This window comes from Cygnus olor, chromosome 2, assembly GCF_009769625.2.
Source record: "Cygnus olor isolate bCygOlo1 chromosome 2, bCygOlo1.pri.v2, whole genome shotgun sequence".
In the NCBI taxonomy this organism is placed as follows: domain Eukaryota; kingdom Metazoa; phylum Chordata; class Aves; order Anseriformes; family Anatidae; genus Cygnus; species Cygnus olor.
In genome coordinates this window covers 63,200,103-63,221,275 of record NC_049170.1, presented here as the reverse complement: position 1 = coordinate 63,221,275, position 21,173 = coordinate 63,200,103, and the positions used below count along the sequence as shown (strand labels likewise).

The following is a 21,173-nucleotide window of genomic DNA, read 5'->3' as shown; positions in this document are numbered from 1 at the left end:
CCCCCATCCCAGGCAACATCCCCCAGACGGAAGACCACTGCAATATAATACTAATATTGTCAAAGCCCAACAGCTGCACTGGGCCTACTGGGGCAGCATCATCAAATTCAAGCTTACATCTGTTGAGGTCCTGCACAATACTCATCTGAAAACAGTATTGGACAAAAGCTTTGTGACTGTTTGTTCATTTTTTACAAGTCATGTTGCTTGTTAAAATTTCCACATGATCACTTTACTGAGCGATTTTAATCAGGAGTGTTTTCATTAACATGCTTATTGGATTAGTTTGTCTTGCGCTTAAATTGCTCATCTTATCTGTGAGGAATATAATATGCTAGACTGTATTTCCCTTAGTGTCAGAGGTAAAAGTTATTATCCTCCTTTTAATAGTTATTTTTGAACTCTTTCCATGGTACTTTATGAAAGACCTCTTCAACATAGAATAATATTGTACAACCTACCCTGCACGGTACATCTGTTTTGAGTTACTCTTCCCTTGAGACACTAAGAGTTAATATAGGATTTTGAGGACACGTAACTGAAACAGAGTGCAAGAAGTATTTCACAGTGATGACGAACACCCAAGATGAATACAGAAAGTTATGCAGGATCCTAAGCCCCACTGTTTCCCACAGGCGCAAGGACCCCACATACCTTTCTGATGCCAGGCTGTGCTGTTCTCTTTATTTGCATGGTCAGCAGCAACATGGAGGTACAGATTTCAGTCCAAAGTGTAGCAGGTGGGTGAGTGGGCAGTTATTGGGCTACCTTCTGATTCCAGCTGTTTGGAAACACCAGTTTAGAGTTTAAGTGCTGTTCAACTAGCTGTGCTGTTCTCAACCTGTATCAGGTCAGTGGTCTATTTCTCTCTCTTCTCTGGAAGCATTTGCCAGTAAAGACACAGCCACAGGTTACCACAAATTAAGATGCAAGCAAGGATCCTCTCAGTTGACTGTATGACACAAAACTTATTAACATGACTTGCCATAGTGTGCTAACTCGATTGTATTAACCTGTCCTGTGACCTCTCTAGCAAAACATTTCCAAAAGTTGGGTGAATAGTGCACAAATTGATTTAGCTTAATTCCCTTCCACTGCAGGTTAATGCAAAACACCACAAGCATTTCAAGGGGCAGGGAAAGCTCTCTTTTATAGTAATCTACTCTTATTAAAATAACACTTATTATCAAATTATTATCCTTTTTTTTAAATCAAATCCTTATTGTTAAATTATCTTTTTAAAATGTATGCCTCTTTCCCACAGTGTCTCTTGTGGTGTTCTGGAGTCCTTGGAGCCACAGAAGATGTGTAAAGTTTATTTACAAGTATTTACACACTAGCCACAATTATTAGACTAATTATCTGTCTCTGTCACTGAAAAGGGTTCCTATACACTCAGTCTGATTTAACCACAGTCTTCCCTCAAAACCACCTTCACTGCTCTGGTTCCTATATCCAGTCACTGTGGCAAATAGCTCTAAAGCCTTGTCTGGACAACATCTAGCATGGTCAGTTGATCAAACAGCATCTAGTTGGGTCCAGCTGTAGGTACCTAAGAGAAAAGAAGCCAGATCAGAGCTCCTGTTTGCAAATATTTAATCAATCTTCAATCACCACACCCTGTACTTTCCCATTAGTTAGAAAGTTTAGTTTCTTTAAACATGCACTTAAGCCTCACTCATTACTAGCTGCATGTGTTCAACTTAAACCACGTGTCTTTGATTGCTGATATTGATATTTGGCCATTTCTAGTCTCCACATCCCCAGCTCACAATACATCAGATATCTTGTGTAGATCTCTTGGTTTTCTCATAGGCTACAAAATCGTGGTATTATCTAATGACCCAAGCTACATCCCTGTTATTGTCAAAATGCTGCTCCTGAAACTAGGTTAATTATCTCAGTTGTATTTTTCCCAGCTAAGTTCACTTTTTTCAAGTCATCAGAGGGTGACAAAACAATCCAAACCTTCTGCATGCTTTATGGATGAATTTACCAAAACCCTGCTGAACTTGCAATAGGGAAACAATTTAAAATTCTGAATCCTGGACTGTGTTTTCAGCTTATTTCCTTGGCCCAGGCCATGACACACAACTTCTGTAATCATGCACAAAACTCCAGCAAGCTCCATACATAAACATTCATTCTCTCTTGCATCCCATTCATCTCCCCTAGCTTTTAGATGTTTGAAAGGCTGCACTTCACACTTACTCACCTTCAGCTGAGAAAAAAAATAGAAAAGAAAAGGAAAGAAGAAAAGTATAAAACAGATGAGCACTTCAGTCAAGAAATACTGGCAGGTGCTCGAGCTTGTGCTTCTGTTTCACAGGAAAACACAATTAAATCTTATCCCTTGGCTTCTGGATCATGGTACCATAGACCCTCTTCACAATTTCACTGCAGAAACAGCACCATGGAAAACATAAGCCATAATGTTTGTCTCTGGAAAACTATATTAAATGCAGATTCTCTTCTCTGTGTGTCTTAAGATATCCCCTCCATTATCACATGCCTGTAACGATACTCCAGTAAAAAAAGCATTTGCTTTCAAGCAACCTGTCTGTGTGGGCTGCTAGACTGCACTAAATCAGCTTTTTCAAAATGCCCAACACACACAGTGGCTTTTATCACCATTTAAATAAACTGTTTGACCATAGAAGCACATTTAGATTGGCAAAAAAAGTCACCTTTGCCAGTGCTGTGATAAGAAATAAACATGAGACCTCTGTAGAGCTTTCAGTTTTGTGGAGCAGCTCCCTAATCCACTTACTAGAAGTCCAGGATGGACTGGGAAAGATTATGGGCATGTCTGTGTTACCATTTTAGTTCAGATCAAGAGTTCCAAACCTCCTGATTGTCCCCACTTACTATGCTTTGCTTCACATGTTTGAGCAATCCAGGAGAACACAAGGTAGATGTCTTTCAAATGAAATTTACCTGGAAGAAACTTTCCACAAGTCCCTTTACAGGACACCAGTTGCTGACAGCAAGAAGCAGACTAAACTAATCCAAATTAAATCCACCTGAAATGTGCAATCTTGGTCTTCAGCACCAACTGCTGTGCTCTACAGATCCACTCTCACTGACTGATACAGGCAAACAACCCAGGTCAACCCAAATACCATCCTTCTTAGGCACCTCCTTCTATGACTTTGTTTCATTGCTGTGAAATTTCAGAAGTTTCAGAGTTGGAATTCAACTATACCTCAAAGCCATTGGATATTTCTTCAAACACAACTGTGCTTCTTGAGGCAGACAAAACTGGGCTAAAAATATTGTATGTATTTACTTACTTGCCAGAAACGTGGTGTTTCTGTGGAGGTACCATCATGCAGATTCTTCTGCAGTTTGAGCAATTCTTCTTCCATGGCTGGCTGGAAACTGGCAAGAAAAAGGAATAAACACAAAGCCAAAAACCAGAAATAATCAAGTAAATAAAACATGAATATTTGGTTGGTATGAATCATAATACGCAATGAAGTTAGACAGGCATATGCCTGCTCTTGTTCTGGCCCCAGCTGAAAAGTATATGGCCTTGAAGTGCTAAAGATCAACATGAAGTTTCCAAATGCTGAGACAGCTGTGTCCACTTTATCACCCAATTCACATACGACGGACTACTTTGAGCACCCTTTTGGGTTGTTCTGTGTCACATTTGGATGACAAAGCTTAGGGAGATGAATTTACAGACCGGTGGATGTAACACCACGACAGGGGCACCTCTGTCAGAGATGGATGTGCAGCATTTTCTGGGGTGAAGCCGTACAACACCTGAGTAGCGTACAGCAAAAAAACAGCTGGAAGCAAGCAGTAAACAGCCTGATAATGCTTTGAAGAAGGATTCAGAGAGGTGGCATTAGAAGGCACTTTTAATATCACTGATGTACCAAATTCAAAGTAAGGGCTTTTTCATTTAGGCAAGAGAATAAAAATATAGCCACACATAAGCAGCTCACCACTGTTATTTCATCCTGTCCCATCACACACAAGCAGTCTATGGCTACGTGTGTCTATCCCTGCCAAGAATGGTCTCCAAGGAGAGATAACTGTGTGCTATCATCCTGAAATGCATTAATTAGATCTGGGGAAGTTATTAATAGTGGCCAACTTCTTTAGCAAATTTCAGCCTTGCTTACTGCCTGTATATTACCCACAAACATCAATAAATCTCAAACTATTGATTGCTCTGCAAGGGTTGCTTACATTAGAGGTGCTGCCAGGGCCCTGAAGGCATGAACAGCCCTTTCAGTCTCTGGTGGGCTCTCCCGAGGACAACCTCTACCCCTGCCCGTGGTTCAAATGGTTTTTATGGATGGCTTCTGGTTCCTCGCACAGCTCTCTCAGGGTTCTCCATGAGTACTGCTGCTATAAATGCACTTGTTAGGAAGTTTTTGCAAGATGACTTGCACAGCAGGGTCATGTGTTCCTCTGTGCAGCATGTGACAAACTTTCTTAAAATAGCTGGGTTAAAAATAAATGCATGGATTTATTTACAAAACACTGAAAATGCAAATACAAATATAAGTCATATTCAAGGCACCAGGTCTAACCAAATATCATCCAGATGAAAGTAAGTATCCAAAGGACTGAAAAAATAAAAATGACTCATCTCAGAAGTTCTTGTATAAGGAGAGAAGAAAGCTTCCCACAAACTAAATTTGGATGTCAGTCCAAGAAATCTGTAGGAAAGTGAATACTTCTGTTTTCTCTGTTCAGCCTGAGCTACCTGGAAGCAGTCTAATTCTCCAAGAAGTGTTGCCAAATGTTCTCAGAGAATTGGGTCCTTTTAAAATGTCACCCTAAATACAATTCACAGCATTCAAAAATGACAGGTCATTTCTGAAATACCATTTTTTTTAAACCTGGGAGCTTAATGATAATAACACACAGGGTATGCAAGCAAATTTACTTTCTGAATGGCAGAACCATTAATTTAGTGAAATTCTTATGAATGTAATCTTCTGTCAGCTAATAATGTAAGAGTGGCCACATCAGATTGTGCTGAAGGTCTACCTAGCCTCATATTCTTCTGAGAATGGCCCAAACCAGAAAAAGAAACAGGCAGAATAAGCACAGAACAATATTTAATCAACCTGCTCTTCCAACGATTTGTAGTTCCAGTACTTGGTGAGACACAGGTAGGATCACTGAATAACACTATCAGAACAGTGACCCAGTAGAGGTTGTCCATTTGTATATATTGTGAATAAAAAGAAGGTTGCCTGCCAGAATGTTGCACGCAAGATTTGCCACAAAGCAAAGCTTTCTACAAAATCTGAGGTAGGATATACTCCAAAAAAGCATATAGCCTTGGGATCAAATAATCAGGCTTGGTAAGTGGTGAAACAGGTGAACATATTTTTTGGAAGCAAAGCCCAGCTAGGCTATATTTAATTTCTTCACAAAATCTATATTTATCCAATACTTTTCACAGTTCCACTGTCATAATTAGCGTTTCTAATCAGAATATATATGTGTATATATATATATATATATATATATATATATATTATAGGTAGGTCCTTATCAGAAGACATTACTGAACTGTGTATGAAAACAACTGTGGCTGGGTGAAGAAAAAAAAAAAAAGGCGACTTTTCCCCACTCCAAGTCTGTAACCTCAACCTGGAACCAGCTGAATCCCCATGGACAGCTAGGATCTGCTGCAGATGCTATCTTTGACATGTCACTTGGCTTTCTTCTCCCAACCACCCTCCAGCTTCCTGCTTTCTCCTCGCAGAATCCCAAAAGGAAATATCTATCAGTCCATTTTGAAGGCAAGAAAATAAGCTGTCCTTTGAACTGCCAGTGCTTGACAGGATTATAGTAGCTGAAAAAGAGTCTTTAAACAGAAAAAAGAGAAACATTTCATGAAAGAGTTGTCTCCAAATTAATAATGTCTGCACTAAAAAGCACACAAGAAAGAAAGTTAGCTTAAACCAGAACTGCATCTTGAGGAAAGCGTGCCTGTCTCTGCTGTGCTCTCAGCCCGGTGCAGCTACTGTGAAGCCATTCCCAACCAGATAAGGACCAGGCAGAAGGCAAATAGCTTTGCAGCAACTGGATAAAAATCTGTTGAGACTCTAAACAAATCCTAGGGAGTGAAGAGAGGACTCTACAACATGCACTCCTGGCGCTGATGAGGAAGCATGATGGCATCGGTGTCCTCTTCCCCTTGCTGTCCCCTCAGTAATGAGCACTGATGCTCTGCATGTTCAGGAGCTGTAGGAGGTGAGATCCTCCCAAAGGGCAATGCCAGCCAATGCTGCCCTTGCCATGGGACCCATCCCGGGGGATTCTTGAGCATCACCAGGGTGCCTTTCCCATCACCCCTCCTCCCCCTCTGGTAGGAGTAAGAGGACTGTGACCCAGCTTCTTCTTCCCACCCCTCCTCCCCAGAACAGCACCAGAACTTGTGCCTGTATGGCTGAAAAGCTCTGTGGCACACAAGAGCAGGCCAAGCAGAAAGAAATGCAACAACCTGAGCATAGTCAATGAGAAGGAACATAACTCCTCTAGCAAACCTGCACCCAACAAGGCTGAAAATTCAGGTCAGAATTTAAACCTCTCATCTTTTCCTCCAGTATGCACAGTACCACTGATATGTATAAAATTGAGTAGCAAAACATCAGCCAAGGTGGAATACTGTCCATACGGCATTCAGTGCATTCACATTCATATCCAAGTTCACAAACACTTCAGGATTTATGGAAGGTGAAACCACTCACTCAAGGCAGTTTCCATACCTAATCGTCATATCAATTAGTGGAATGAAGCAGTTTCTCAGGGATTACCAATTAGACTCTCCCAGTGTTTGATTCGTTATTTTTTTAACCCACCTTGAGGAGAGCACTTAAAACACATAATTTCCTTTGATACAAGCTCCACTATGAACATGACAAGAAAGTGAGAGTATTTCATCTTCCTGTACAAAGTGTCCTTAACAGCGAAGTAAAATCTGCAAAGATTTAGTGTGCCAAATATGACATACTCTGTCTGAGAACAGAGTTGTATAAGTCTAAAAATTAGCTATGATGTTACCTTGGGCAATAATAATAACTAAGATACTTTTCAGGCAGCTATATGATTATCCAGTTTACATACTCTTCATGCAAGGATGAATTACATTTGCAGGAGTTACATGAACAGGGTTATACAGGGAGGTGTTCAGCTTGTTTATATTCTCCATAATCACTCACTCTCCTCTCATAACCAAGTCTATAAATGTAACAAAAGGAAAGAAAGTGAATTGGTTTAGCAGTCAAGTGACAATGTACTGCATTTTGGATTCATTTTCATTGGAAGCCGTGGCCATTCAGTAATGAAGCTAGATTGTACAAAACACAAATTGTTGTTGCTTCAGGCTTGTCTTCACTGTTGTATTAACACTAGAAACAATCCTGCCATTACTGCTACAGTAACTCCAACTCCTACCCATGCACAGAGATCTCAAACCTGCCTTTAAACTCTGTCTCAGAAATCACAAGATGACAGAATGATTGAGGTTGGAAGGGACTTCTGGAGGTCCACAAGGAAGACCTCCTAGAACTGCTTGTCCAGGACCATATCTAGATAGTTTCTGAAGATCTTCAAGGAGGGAGACTACACCATCTTCTGGGCAACCTGTGCCAGTGCTCAATCATCTACATAGTAAAGAAGTGTTTCCTCAACTAGAAGCACAGGACACTGCTTCCATTAAACTTATTCAGGAGCTGCAAATACAGTTATTCTGTCTTTCAAATATTCCTTCAAAATGTAGCCCTTCCTTCAAGTCAGAGGACCTCAAGTACAGTGAATTTAAAGCAATAGCTTAAACCATCACCTTGGTGATGTCCAACTAAATCTCATGATCATGTCCTGAGTACCACCATCAGACTAGCCCTGTTTTGCACATCTCCAAATATAGGAACTGCAACCAAAGTTTACCTTGAATGAGATTTGCAACCATCAAAAAGGTTATTAATTCCTACTCCAAGATCTGGTAAATGTACCTTAGTAAAAGCAGATAACCATTTTGCATGGTATTCTTTCTGTTTTAAAAGGACGTTTTGGGGGCTAATAAGCAAGATTGAAATGCAGAAATCTTTAGGCTTATAGCACTAAGGAAAGAAAACTCAATGTATGGAAATGCAGGGTCTAAATCTGCCATATTATCTCAAGCCTTTAAATATCAATCTACGTATCTCAGCATAGGCTTTACTAATACAATAGTCATTTTTATACCCAAATGGGTATTTATAAGTCAGTGGGTAACTAAGGGATAGCACTCATAGGAATCCGTTTGAAAGAGGTGAATGTATTGTTGTCTCCTAATCTTGACTACTAGCGATGTGCTTCTGTGTGACCATTTTCATACACAGGAGCAGCAGTCACTCTGCTCTTCCCTGAGTAGCTATGTCTGTTTTCCTAAATGTAGGATAAAAACTCCATGTAAGATTAAAAGTGATACACGTGGATGCAAAGATAACCGTAAAGACAAAGGAAAGATTCGCATCTGCAATAGCAAGCCATGTGAACCACTGGAGGCAGGCCTGTAGGGTGGAACACTTGGTGCTGAGGACCTAATTTCCAGACTGTAATGTGTTTGTTATTATTTTCAGACTAACTCTAGTCTGGCCTCCTAGTGTGGATGGTCATTTGCAGCTGAAGTGCTGCACTCCAGCACGTCTTTCAGGTTAATTTCCTCTTAAAACAACACAGTTCATGAGCTCTGAGACCACACCACTGCACAAAACAAATCACAGCAAGTGTGGGTAACCAGGAGGTTCAGTTCAAAACTGCACTGTGGTCCAAACAAAACATTAATGTAAGCGCACCCTCAGTGATTAACTGATGCTACCAAAATGCAGTCTTACTCCATGACACACACTGCACCTGGGGAGAGAGGGTAAAGGAAAGAGAGGATGGAAAGGAGGAATCCACTTAGAAGTCTGGCCAACTTTGAAATCTTTTTGCCAAGAACTGAAGAACTAATCAACTAGGTCATAATGGCACCATATATCTTTTCTTCCACTGAACTGTCCAACATTTTTTTTCTTGTCATTTATTACATTGACTATTGGTTGTGCTTTATATAGAAAATCACACCTGATTTTAAGCATTTGAAGACTGTCAGGGGCACAGCTGTGAGGGAATAAGATTACTTTCAGTAATCACATTGGAGGAAAGCGGTACATAATTCTCCACCAGAAGAGCTTTTAAGCTAAAAGATGGTATTGCAATGACAGCAAAAGGACACAAAATGGCAATGAGTAAACAGAATCTGGAAAAACAAGAGATTTATAACCATCGGCGTGTTTGAACTGTGTAACTAGTTTCCAGCAGAACCCAGGAGACAGATTTTTCAGATGAAATTTAATCATTTTCTAGAGGAAATTGCTAGATATAGCCACCTACAATGCTGGAATATAGCCAGGAAATTCCATAAGGACTTTATTCCATAAGGCTACATCAAATCCCAGCATTGACAAAGGTTATGAGGATCATTCACCCCAGTGCAAAAGAAGTTAACTTTCTGCTCTCATAGGAGAAGGATGGTGGTTTTGCTTCCTGTCTGAATGAGTGGTAGGGATAGTCAGAGCAGCTATATTATAAAAAATTAAGTCTCCAGATTTCAAGAGTCATTGCCTTCTCCCTTCTTTGGCATATAGATAGATGATCATGGGGTCAACTCTAATTTTAGATATCATAGATCTCTTACCTACACAGTTTATTACTCCAACATGCCAAGCAGAAGAGATTACTGTCTTTAGGAATTATGCTATTGTCCTGTGAACCTGGAAATGCCTATCCTTATAAACTTGAAACTATCACACATGTAGTGCTAGGTTTTGGACTGGCCTCTCAGTTATGAGAGCATACCAGATCAGTGACCTATGACACTACCTGCACTCACAGAACATTCAAGCAATATTGTCTGAAGATTACTTCATTTCTAATGCTTTACCTGCTTTCAAATGTTGAGATTCTCATTTTTTAACTATACGTAAAACTACTAATTATAGCATATATGTGTTTGTGTATGTATAAACAATCTTTCTTTAATGATTTGTTGCAAAGTTGTTTTGGAAATGGAAAGAGATCTACCCCGTTGCTTGGAATTAAAAAGATGCACTGGACTGTTGTTATGGAAATGTTTTGCCCTTCTTGTAAATGCCAATTACATGAAAACAAAAAGCAAGCTGAAAAACTAGAAAATGATTTTCTGCATTATAATATTTCAAAAGGATATATTGGCAGTCCCTGTGAGATAACAGACAGAGAGCAAACCAGGAATAGCTAATTGCTAGGTTTGGTCTACAGTAAATGTCAAAAAGGAATCAAAACACAAAAGGCATCAGCTCAACTATCACAAGCTTCTACTCTTGCTATCTTCCTTTTCAAAACTGCTTCCTTTATTATTTTAGTTTAATTCAGCTATTGCATACACATGTACAGGGCACATACAGCCCTGAATTCTGTGCTTTTGTCAAAATAAACAACAAAAAAGCCAAAATATATATTAATATTATTCGTATTTTGTTTTATACAAAAAAAAAAAGTGTTTCAATAATAGGGGAAGTCTATCACCACTTTTAAAGTGCAAAATTAGCTTTAAAGAAGAATGTCATTTTGAAACACAGCATTGAAATTCTTTGATTTAAAAAGATCCACACTTCTTTTGCTTTTTTCCACCCCTTATTAGATAATACTATTCATTGGCTTCTGCAAAAATTCTTTCAGGTAGCCTGAAAGTACACTTTTAAAAAAATGAATAACTTATTTGTCCCCCAAAAATCATATTCAATATAGACAAATACAGTGCTTTTCACTAACTTTCTGTGCTTTTCACTAACTGTCACAGATTGTACCATCCTTTCGGGGGCACATCTTACATCGTTGGCAACCTATAGCAACTAAATAATTAGGTACGGTGATAAAATATTTCAGTCCCTTCTCTCTGTTTTGAGGAAAAACAATTTTTAAAGTCAAAAACCTGGGAGGTGATTTCAGAGTCACATCAGAACAACATAATTCATTGAATAAATCATTACCATCATGATTATCATCTCATTCATTCCGTCTATCAACATGCTGTCGGTAACTATTTGTGTTATTATTCAGCTGAATGTCGATGAGTTTGCCTTGGTTTAAGATTTCAGTACTTTCCCTTTCACCATCTCTTCCTTCTGAAAGAATTAAACCCAAACAAATGCAAAGCATTTCCTATGCATGCTCACACTTTAATCTTCTTTCAGTACAGTTTCCTTTTAACTACCTTACCTCCCCACTTCCATAACTGCTTATCACTTATGATTTGAAAAAAACACTTATGCTTTTAAGAAGCCATAGAGTTTATTGGCATCATTATCAGCACAGCTTTCTGTCTAGCATTTGAATTTGTATTTACAGTCCAATATTTGTTCTATTCCCTGTGGCAGCAGAAATACCATATGCAAGACAGCTGCCCAAGGAGAGAAGAGGATGTGAGTACCTGTGTGTGTGTGAGTGTCAGTGTGAATGTTGAATGAACCACAAATATGAGTAAGCACAGGGAAACTTCTCACAGTCCCTTGTCATGGGGACATCCAGACCTTTCGGCCCGCTTTGGCTGCTGACAAGTCTATTCCCATTGACTACACATTCATGCTTATTACCCATACGCAGCTAAGAACATATATTTTTTTGCGCACAGCTGGCCATGCTAAGTTGACTCTTTGCTAGCTTGTTGTACTAGGATTCTCAAAATACCTACCAGGAGAGGAGATGTTGGACTGGAGAAGAGGATTTGGGTACCTGTGGTCTTGTGCCAAGTCAGGTGCTAAGGCAGAACCCTGATTCTCCTGGTGCTAATGCCTATGACCCATGTGCTGGGCCACATCACTCAGTGTTAACTTCAGGCCATTGGGACATTCTTCAAATCTGAGGTCCACCTCTCCTCTGACAGTAGCATTAGAGCAGGGGGACTCTCTGCAATGTTCTCAAAGCGAACTCTGGTGTTTTCTTTTAAATGTTACAATATGCATTTGCTTTCCTCATCCCTCACACTTGCATAGTTGCATAACTCTAGCCCATAACTGTGACACATAATTAACCTTCAGATTAACTAGAAAATACTCTTCTTTTTTTTTCCCCCAGATTGGTTAGTCAACGTGAATGCTGTAAGTCCACAAATGTTTAAAGGCATTCACACAATCTACAGATCATTTTAATGTCAAATCAGTTTTGTAATGCTTAAATAATGAGGCCTCATGTTCAGTAGTGACATTGTACCAAATTTGTAAAGACTCTCCCGTGTCTTCTATAAAGCTTCATATATGTTCCTATTAGGGTTCTTTGAAATAAGGAGGCACGTTAAGTCTCATTAAAGATAATTGGAGTTGAGCATATAGCTACTTTGAAAGAATCTGTTAAGGACCTACCTGTGTCTTTAAGTACCTAAATACCTTTAAAATTTGGGCTGTGGTGAACACAAGTCATTCACATCTCCTGCCAAGCATCATTTTTATTTTTAATTAAAGTGGCTCTGAAATGCCATTACTGTTGATCCCACCGGTCAGAATTAGTGCTGTGAAGGTGGGATGGAGCAGCACCAAAAACCTGCCTAATGACTGCCTGCCCTGGCCCAGTGCCCTCTGGGCATGCCACAACTCGGGGAGGAATCAGAGAGATCAGGCCATTCCCCTGCCTCATTGCTCTACCTGCTGCAGCCCTGCAATATGCTGGGGAGTCATCGGAACCGTAACCCACAGCCCAAAGTCCTCTGGCCTGCACTGGTGGTCTCTTGCTGATGTCAGAAGTGGGTGGGACAGATTGTCTGGACTCCACTGACAGTCTTGTTAATCCACCCATGTATCTAGCTATTGTCACTGACACGTAAGTTCAGTTTTTTGGATCAAATTAATGAAGGATGATTTGAGAAAGGTAGTTTACTTCTAATTTGCTTGTGCTTAATTATGCCAGGATACAGCCTTGACAAAAGAGGAGGAAATTTTTTTTCAGTGGGCAGAGTTGTATTTATTTCTAATGAACAAACAGACATCTTGCTGCAAGAAGGTTTCAATGGGGTTGTTGGTAGTGACTAAGTGTTCATAACACACTTTGTCCCCAAGGGCTACACTAATTTCTAGAGGCCGACCTTTCTACGTTGACCCAGAAGAATGCAAATAGGACACAAGGCTTGCGTTAGCTTATTTTAAAAGACCCTGAATACAAATTCATTAAGAAAAAGAGTAATTGCTTGCATGATGATAATAGGCTAAACCCGTTGTTTAGGAAGGAAAGAGAGGAAAGGTTTAATCTCTCTTTAAAAAGGAGGCAAGTGTTCAATTTGATGATGTCTGTAGATGGGAGCTACTGCTCTCAGGGCATGTTGTACTGCCTTTGTACACCTCCAGCTATGCCATAATGACCTATAGACACCATAATTTTTTAGCGAGCTGGTCTTAGAAAAAACATCTTACTTTCCTGACCTGCTCTCAAAAATTTCTCCCTCTCCTCCCTGCCACTGACATCAAGAAAGCACTACCTTTTTCATAAGCAAAAAAAATCAGCACCAAACAATTCCATGTGGTTCAAAACCTTGACAAATGTAAGAACAGTTCACACAGATGACCAAAATATTGTTATTTCAGAATAGCTACAAACTATATATTGATGTGGTGGTGTACATATCCAGGTAAAACCTTAGCTTTCTCACTGAAGAACTGAGGATAGTCTAGCTGGTAAAGGACCAGCTCAGTCAGCTTTGCCTAGAAGCATCTACTACCCAACAAAGATGATTTTCAAGAGTCCAGACTAAAAGCCCTATCTCAGCCTTTGGAAGTGGATTTACTAGTAAGTAGGTTATGATTTGTTCTCTGAATTTCCCAATTCATTTAACACATATGTAGTGAGACAGATAAATTTTAAACTAACCTGGTATCAATCCCTTCTTCCCAGTTTTCTTGCCTTTGTTTCAAATATCCTTTATTGGTTAGGTAATGAATTTTGCAGGATCTATTTTCCATAATCAGTAAAGCATATGCCACAGTATAAACAGAAATGCAAAACAAAGCATTAATTCACCATATTCTGAAAAAAATACATACATAAAATGAGCATACGCTTCCTTTCAGAGACTTAGCAGCTCACCTGACTACCTCTGCATATACTCTGGATTAAAAAAAGAAAAAAAAATCTACCCAAGGCATTCCAGTGCACATAGTTCACAGCCTTTAGTGGTCCAAATTCTCACATTGTAGAGAGCTGAATAAACTATCCCCCTTTTACAAAAGGGAGACCAGCATATTAAGTATTTTTCTGCCACACAGAAGAAATCAGCAGCATATCAGGGAACCAAATGCAGACCTTCAAAGCATCACACAACTACTCGTAATACCACGGCACACCTGATCTCCTGCTGATCTACACTTAAAAATCCCTAGTCTCTTCTAGTATGCCATAACTCTCAAGATTTCTCCTCTTTCACTGCTAACACTCCTCCTGCTTCAATAGTGTCAGGCATGTCCGTAGCTCTCCTACTGCTTAAGTAAATTATTCACAAAGTAATTTCTCTGATAATGGTTTAGCTTAAAATTTGTGGCTCTGAGAGTGAAACAAGTGTGTTCTTCTTTTTTCTTTTTCTTTTTTTTTTTTTTTTTCTTCACCTGATCAACTACCAACCAGGAAAGAAAACCAAATCTTTCTCAGGACCTTCACAACTGCCATACAACTACTAATCTCTATAGTGTCCTCTACTTGGAGAAAAAGTTTGAGCTGAAACCAAATGCTGAGATCCAAAAAGTGAGTTGCAGAAAGAAACTAAGTCCCTTCACCTCTGAGGTGGCCTGGACCCAAACCTCCATCATGAAAGCATGTGGTGAGAGTAACATTTAGCTGCCAGAGAGATGAGGGCTGAAAAAGCGCTATACATGCCATTTTTTTTAATTATTATTTTAATTCCATCCCTGTTTTCCTCTCTCACAGTTCTGTGTCATCATGTGAAAGTCCGTTCATTTGACTGAACTACTTATTTTTGTGTCCTCACTGCTAAGGCCTATGCACTTCAGGATGAAGTGCATAGAACTCCAGGGTTTTGTGAAGCAGCCTATCAGCTATTGTCACCGCTTATTTATCAGTATTTTTCTTAGCCTCAAATTGCTTACTTTCTTGCAGGTATCCAACTCAGGAAATCCAGTCCTTACACTGTATTAAAGTAGCATTTTAATGCACCAATAATGCCTGAAATTGTTGTCATTGTACAGTGAAAAAAACTTCTGGAGAAGAATAAAATCTTGCCCTATGCATTTCTCATTTCTAATAGTCTGTTTTTGAAAGTACAAGCATTGTTGAACAGTATCAGATGGAAAATATAGCTGTAATAATTGAACACTAAAACCTTTTTTTACATAAGGAGAGAGCAAGGCTAACAGCACTGAGCTGCCAGGATTTTTGTGATGACATTGCTGATGAGTTTATATAAATTTCTGTTTTTATTGCACTCATGAAGATAGTTGTGTTAAGTCCAAGAGAAACCTGAACTGAAAATCATAAACATTCCCTTGTTCTATTATTCCTGATGTAATGTTTACTTTTTCACTAATGATATCGGCTCCTTCAGTTTCAGCTAGCACAGATCTCACACAATAACCACAACCTCTGGGCTACGCTGGAGGACCGAAGGAATCAAGTAGGATCACTTCTCTAGTTCCATAAGATGCTGGCCCCTGAGCAGACCAAACATTCATCCTACCTAGTGCTAGCCTGATACAAAGTGAAACCACAGTGAAACCTCTAGACTAAGATAGTCATACAGTTGGTTTTCACTAGAGAGAGAAATTTTTATAGCAAATCTTTCCATCTCTTCTAGGATGCCTTGGATCAATTTTGAAACCGCCTTTCTTGTTAGTCAAAGGAGAGAATCCTGATGAAAACTCCAAATGGACATCTAGCTAAGCTAAGGAAAATTAGTTTTTTCTTTTTTTTTTTTTTTTTTGCATTGGGTTACAGCAACTCATTCCTGCCAGGACAGCTAAGGAAAGGAATAAGTTACTGGGCACATCTTCTCAGCTGCAAGCCTAGAAAAAATGGTACTGAAGCTACCTGCTGGAAGGAAGGCCATTCTACAGCTGGGTTACTTCCAGGTTTCCTGTTTATTCCATGATAATATTGACAGAAAAAAAAAAAAAAAAAAAAAAAAATACTGGGGTCTGCTAAAACAGAGAAGGAGAAGATATTTCACTGTTGTCAAAGAAGAGTGTTGAAATACAGAGAAGAATCTGATGTCAGGCTATACGCAAGCAGAACTCATTAAAGTTATATACCTTTTTAAACTTTGAGTCTATCTAAATATTAAATAAATGCACATTTCTGTTAACCTTTCCTTTGGTCTGCAATGATGCAGCTGCAGCTGTTTTACCAAACCAGATTATCTGCCAAAGGAAATGGACTGTGGAAACTCTCTCCTAAAAGGTAGGCTTAAAATCATGAAAAAAAAAAAAAAAAAGACTGATGCTTAGATGAAGTCTCTGTTTAGGGTCCGCTTCCTTAGACTGAAGGGGCTACAGAGATCCAAGTGCAAAACCCAGACACTACGGGTGCCCACAAAGGCTGTCAGTGCTCCTTGCCTGCTCTGATAGCATGATCCCTTTCTACCCATGACTACTGCAAGAGCATCAGAGAAGAGCTCTGCCAAAAAAAATATGAGGTTGACTGGCTCTCTTATCTCCTCCTGTATCATTGAATTTAATCTCACATTTTGGCAAGTTAAGCATAATCCCCCTGTTTTAAGCAGGATGGATGAACTCCATTCAAGAGAACAGTATGTGAGTTTTAAACATCTCCTTTTCCCAAGTTAGCTTGGTAAAACATAAAAGAGTGTAAGGTCCATTTATTCAAGTAAGAAGTGTTTCCTTGGTTATAAATGTTGCAGCTGCCTTTAGACTACCTAGAAATTAACTGTTCAAAATTTGGATGACATTAATTAACCCTTCAGAAAGGAAATGTATAATCTAGTGCCACAACCGTGAATGGCAAACTTCACGAAACAGCAATTTTCACAGGGCTGCAGCTGCAAACATAAAAGCATGAGCGTATGTACGACACATGCATTTTCCTACAACAAACAAACATTTGGGTTTTGTATTTTAAGCCTTTGAACCTCATCAAGACAAACAAGAAGCAGAGACATCAAAACACCTTTGATAGCTCAAAGTGTTGCAACCACTTAAACTGATTTCAAGAGCCTGTTAAATGTCTTCTGAAATTACCTAATGATATATTGCATACTTAAAAATCACAGCTGAAGATGGGTCACCTTCTTGTCCTGGTATACATGGAGAAATAACACATTGTGTTATTTCTAAAGGCCTCCATGGGCTTTTAGAAGAGCCTTGTAGCAAGCAAAGACAGGGAAGAGCAGGCCATGGGCAATGGACAGGCTTGTTCTACTGTTTTGTTTCCTTTTGGATGTTTGATGTTTCTGGACTTTTTGTCATTGGGACATTTCAGTGAAAATATCTTTGTGCCATGGTAATTTGTGAAGGGGTAAGGGCAGGGGCAAGAACTCTGCCCACGGTGACTTGGGCAAGATAAAATCAGAAGTGCTGCTAAACCCTCTTAATTATCTTTCCAGAGTCATCAAGACTTTTTCTGGCATAAAACTGCATAGAGTTCTGGAAAGTGGGAATATTTGGAAATGATAAAATCAGTGAAAACAGTGCAGTCTTCTGGTTCATGCAATGATTTTTTTTTAAAGTAAATTAAATAAAATTAAAAATTTAAAAATAAAATTAGGATTTTACTTCATCTGTGATTGTGATTTTCATGTAACAACATGAATCCAGCTGCTAGAACTTTAAAACTAACATCAAGAAATACTACATCCAATACAAGAAGACTAAAGATTTAAAGAAGGGATCCAAGTCAGTTCACAACATGGTACATTGGCTGGGTTGCTGTCATAGCACTGTACATTGCCAGGGGACCCCTCTGCCTCTCAGTCCCCAACCCTGGAGAATTTTCTTGGTAAGAATGTGCCAGACAAAAATTTTCCTCAGAAGACATGTCTCTGCTGGATATTTGCAACTTTTTCAAGACTGATCCACCAGGAAAATCTGTTTAATTAAGTTCCTGTGCCAAACTCTGAATTATTATCCAGTCCAGGAAGGACATTATGATCGTATTATAATGAGCTGTCAAAAAGTAGTTTTTCCTGAACTCAGAAATTCCTGGCAGTTCTAGATTTTAAGCCTAATTTTACAAATCTTCAGAATGTCCATATTTGAGTTAGACTATTCAACACAAAATCTCCACCATTGGCATTTCAAATCAATTTAATGTAAAAATTAATTAAATGTGGCACCTTTATCTTGTCATATAGAAACCAAGTCAAAGAAGGTATTTAAATCAGTATGAATACAAATCAGATTAGGACCAATCCTTCCCATTATATTATTTTTGCACCTACGCAAACTGTTGAAATTCGGCAGAGTTAAATTAGTCTACGACATAACACAATGAAGAATGAAATTGCCCTCCAGAAGCTCTGAATATAAACAGTCTGGTGTCTGCTTTCCTATTCTCTACAGGTCTGGGTTGTGCCTTATCAGGGATTCTTGCCATAAATTGCTTTACTGCTAGGATTCAAAGTCCAAAGCAATAACATTGAACAGAAGCAGATATTCAAATTGGGTAAAATCCACCAGGGAGTTGAGCCTTCAGCTCCTGCAAGTTCTTCTGCTTCCTCAAACATTCAGGGCTGCATTTCCTTCTTTTCAGAGTTCAAGGAAGAAATTAACTTGGTAAGAAGTCAAGGCATGACAGGACCTACCTGTGACAAGCTAGAGGAGTCACAAACTGTGCTGACCTGCACAAGGGCCACCTCAGGCAGAAGGAGTTTGCTGAAGTTGCTGAGAGCCCACCACAGCTGCACTGCTGCCCATGTGCATGATGACATGTCTCCATCATGCTCACTGGGCGGTCCTCAGGTGATTATGGCTCATGCAGATGCTAAACTGGCTAGTGCCATGTTTTCAAATGTGACTCAAAGGAAGAGGGCCTTCTTCCTGCAGTATATTTTCTTGTGAGGTAGCAAAGGTTGTTTGCTCTGTCATGCCATCTGCAAAAGGCTTCTGGAGACCGAGCATGACCTTGTACATTAATGATGGTTTGTCAGAGCACTGAACTATGAACTGTAAAAACAAACACACACGTGCATGCAAAACCATGCCTTGCACTTCCAGGTTTCAAAAAGACGGAGAGCATTTAATGATTAAAAGAGGAAACTTCTGAGATTAAACTGCATTTCTTGAAAGAATTACCCAAAGAAGGAAATCACAGATAATAAGTAGTGAAATGTTTCCAGCTGTCCCCCTAGTCCCCATCATCCTCTCTTTGCCTAACATATACAACTTGATATTTGCAAGCACTTCTAAGAACATGGTGCTGCACTCTTTAGGGCAGCAAACCTGGAAATATCCGCAAACACTGTTTACCTACCCACTTTCCCCTTAGTTAATTTTACTCAATTTCCTGATCGCCAAGCCCCGCTTTATTTGAGGTTTGATGCATTTCGCATGCACAGAAAGTCTCACTGGAGCTGGAAGGATGTTCACTTAATTGAATCTGCCTGACAGATGTGACACAGTGAGATAATGAATACACAGTTGACAGATGTCTACGCTATGTATACACACATATTAGAAACAAGGGACACATATTCCCTGCTATGGAAAACAGAGTGAGCTGCTCATTGGAGCTGAGCTCAGAGTGGTTGCGGATCAGCTTTGTTTAAGATAATGGCATATTTTGAGCCTGTAGAGAATTTGGAGGAAGTTCCAGGCCACTGGCTGAATGAATGAATGCTGTTAGATACCCACTGTTGTTGGAAAGTGTCTTCACTTCCCACTTTGGCCTTCATATTTCCCTGGCAGTGGCTCAGGCGCTCGTTGCACCCCTTCAAGACACAGCTGCTGCCCAAAGGGGAAGACGGTGCGTCCCCATCACTCCTTTGTGCCTGCCCAAAGAGTCCTGTATCCTCCCCAGCCACAGCTCTACCTCTCCGCATGCTCTTCCATGAGCAAATTCAGGACTTCCCAGGGGTATGCTCAGCAACCTGATTCATCTCACTAGTCCAGAAGAAAACAACAAAACACATTGCCACCACTCATATCCCATCCCACACAGTCACAAGCACTAGGAACTGGAAGATATATTGGAAAACGGGAAGGTTTTTGAACATGCCATGGTCTGGTGGCAGCCAGAGATCATTTTGTCACTCTTATTCTGTGCCAGTGAACCCTGATGGGGTGTTCTGCAATTAACTCTGGGGGCAACAGATCAGTACAAAGAGGGACTGACAGGGGTTATGATTGTGACTGACGAGTGATGTAAACCCAGTATTTAAACACCGTATTATCTTTGTGCAAATCCTAATGCTACAGGAACCAGGCTCAGGCAAGGACTGCAGATGAAGGTAGCATTTTAAAACATCACCAACAACATGGTAGGGCCCCCACTAATTTCATCCAAATTTAAATGCTTAGATGCAAACCACCAGAGTGAGTATGATTATCACAGTTTCTGGTAATGACTTCACTGCTTTATTTCTAAACAGTTGTATTTTGACTCCTGCTGTGCAAAAATTATGTCCACAGACTGGCAGTCCTTACCTCCTTTGGCTGTGCACCAGACTGGGATTTCCTCTGGGACTCTTTGCAGGACTCGGAGCCTAAACCAGCTTATTGTGCCAATGTCAAAGGCATGAGAAATTTGGAGCTTCTCCTGAAGTGCTGATTGTTCAATTTAAATTGAAAACTGGAAAGAAATTCAAAGTGAAAAAAGCCTCATTCAGGTCTGCATCTGCAGCAATCAAAGCTGGGGATTATGTGAGCAGAGCCTGTGATGGGTTGGCCTCCTTTCCATAGGCTTCATGAAGTGGATCTGACTTGATGCCATCCATGTCTCAGTGCTCCCAAGTGCTCTCAGCATCTACCAGCCTCAAGAGAATCAAAAGGAGCTTAGCACCTTGCAGGACTACAGCAGGGAACTGCCAAGGACTGCACAGCCCCCCTCCAAGAAGATAGATATTGGAGGTAACAGGTTGCATGTTTCCTTTCACCCCAGATCTTTTTTTCCTTTCATCCCAAGGTTTGCCATGGACCTTGCAGAAGCCCCGTAGAAAGTGTGGAAGATTCTGGGGCCATTAGCCATGT

General features: G+C 39.9%; 1 long non-coding RNA gene across 1 annotated transcript in view; it reads right to left on the bottom strand.

Annotated features, from left to right (window-relative positions):
• Positions 1-193: 193 nt before the first annotated feature.
• Positions 194-21,173, bottom strand: part of LOC121065977 — a 35,507-nt gene continuing 14,527 nt past the window's right edge. Inside the window, exons 2-4 of the long non-coding RNA XR_005817445.1 lie at positions 3,294-3,381; positions 2,216-2,397; positions 194-1,552 (exon numbers count right to left, since the gene is read on the bottom strand). This is a non-coding gene — a long non-coding RNA (uncharacterized LOC121065977). The remainder of the gene's footprint in view (positions 1,553-2,215; positions 2,398-3,293; positions 3,382-21,173) is intronic.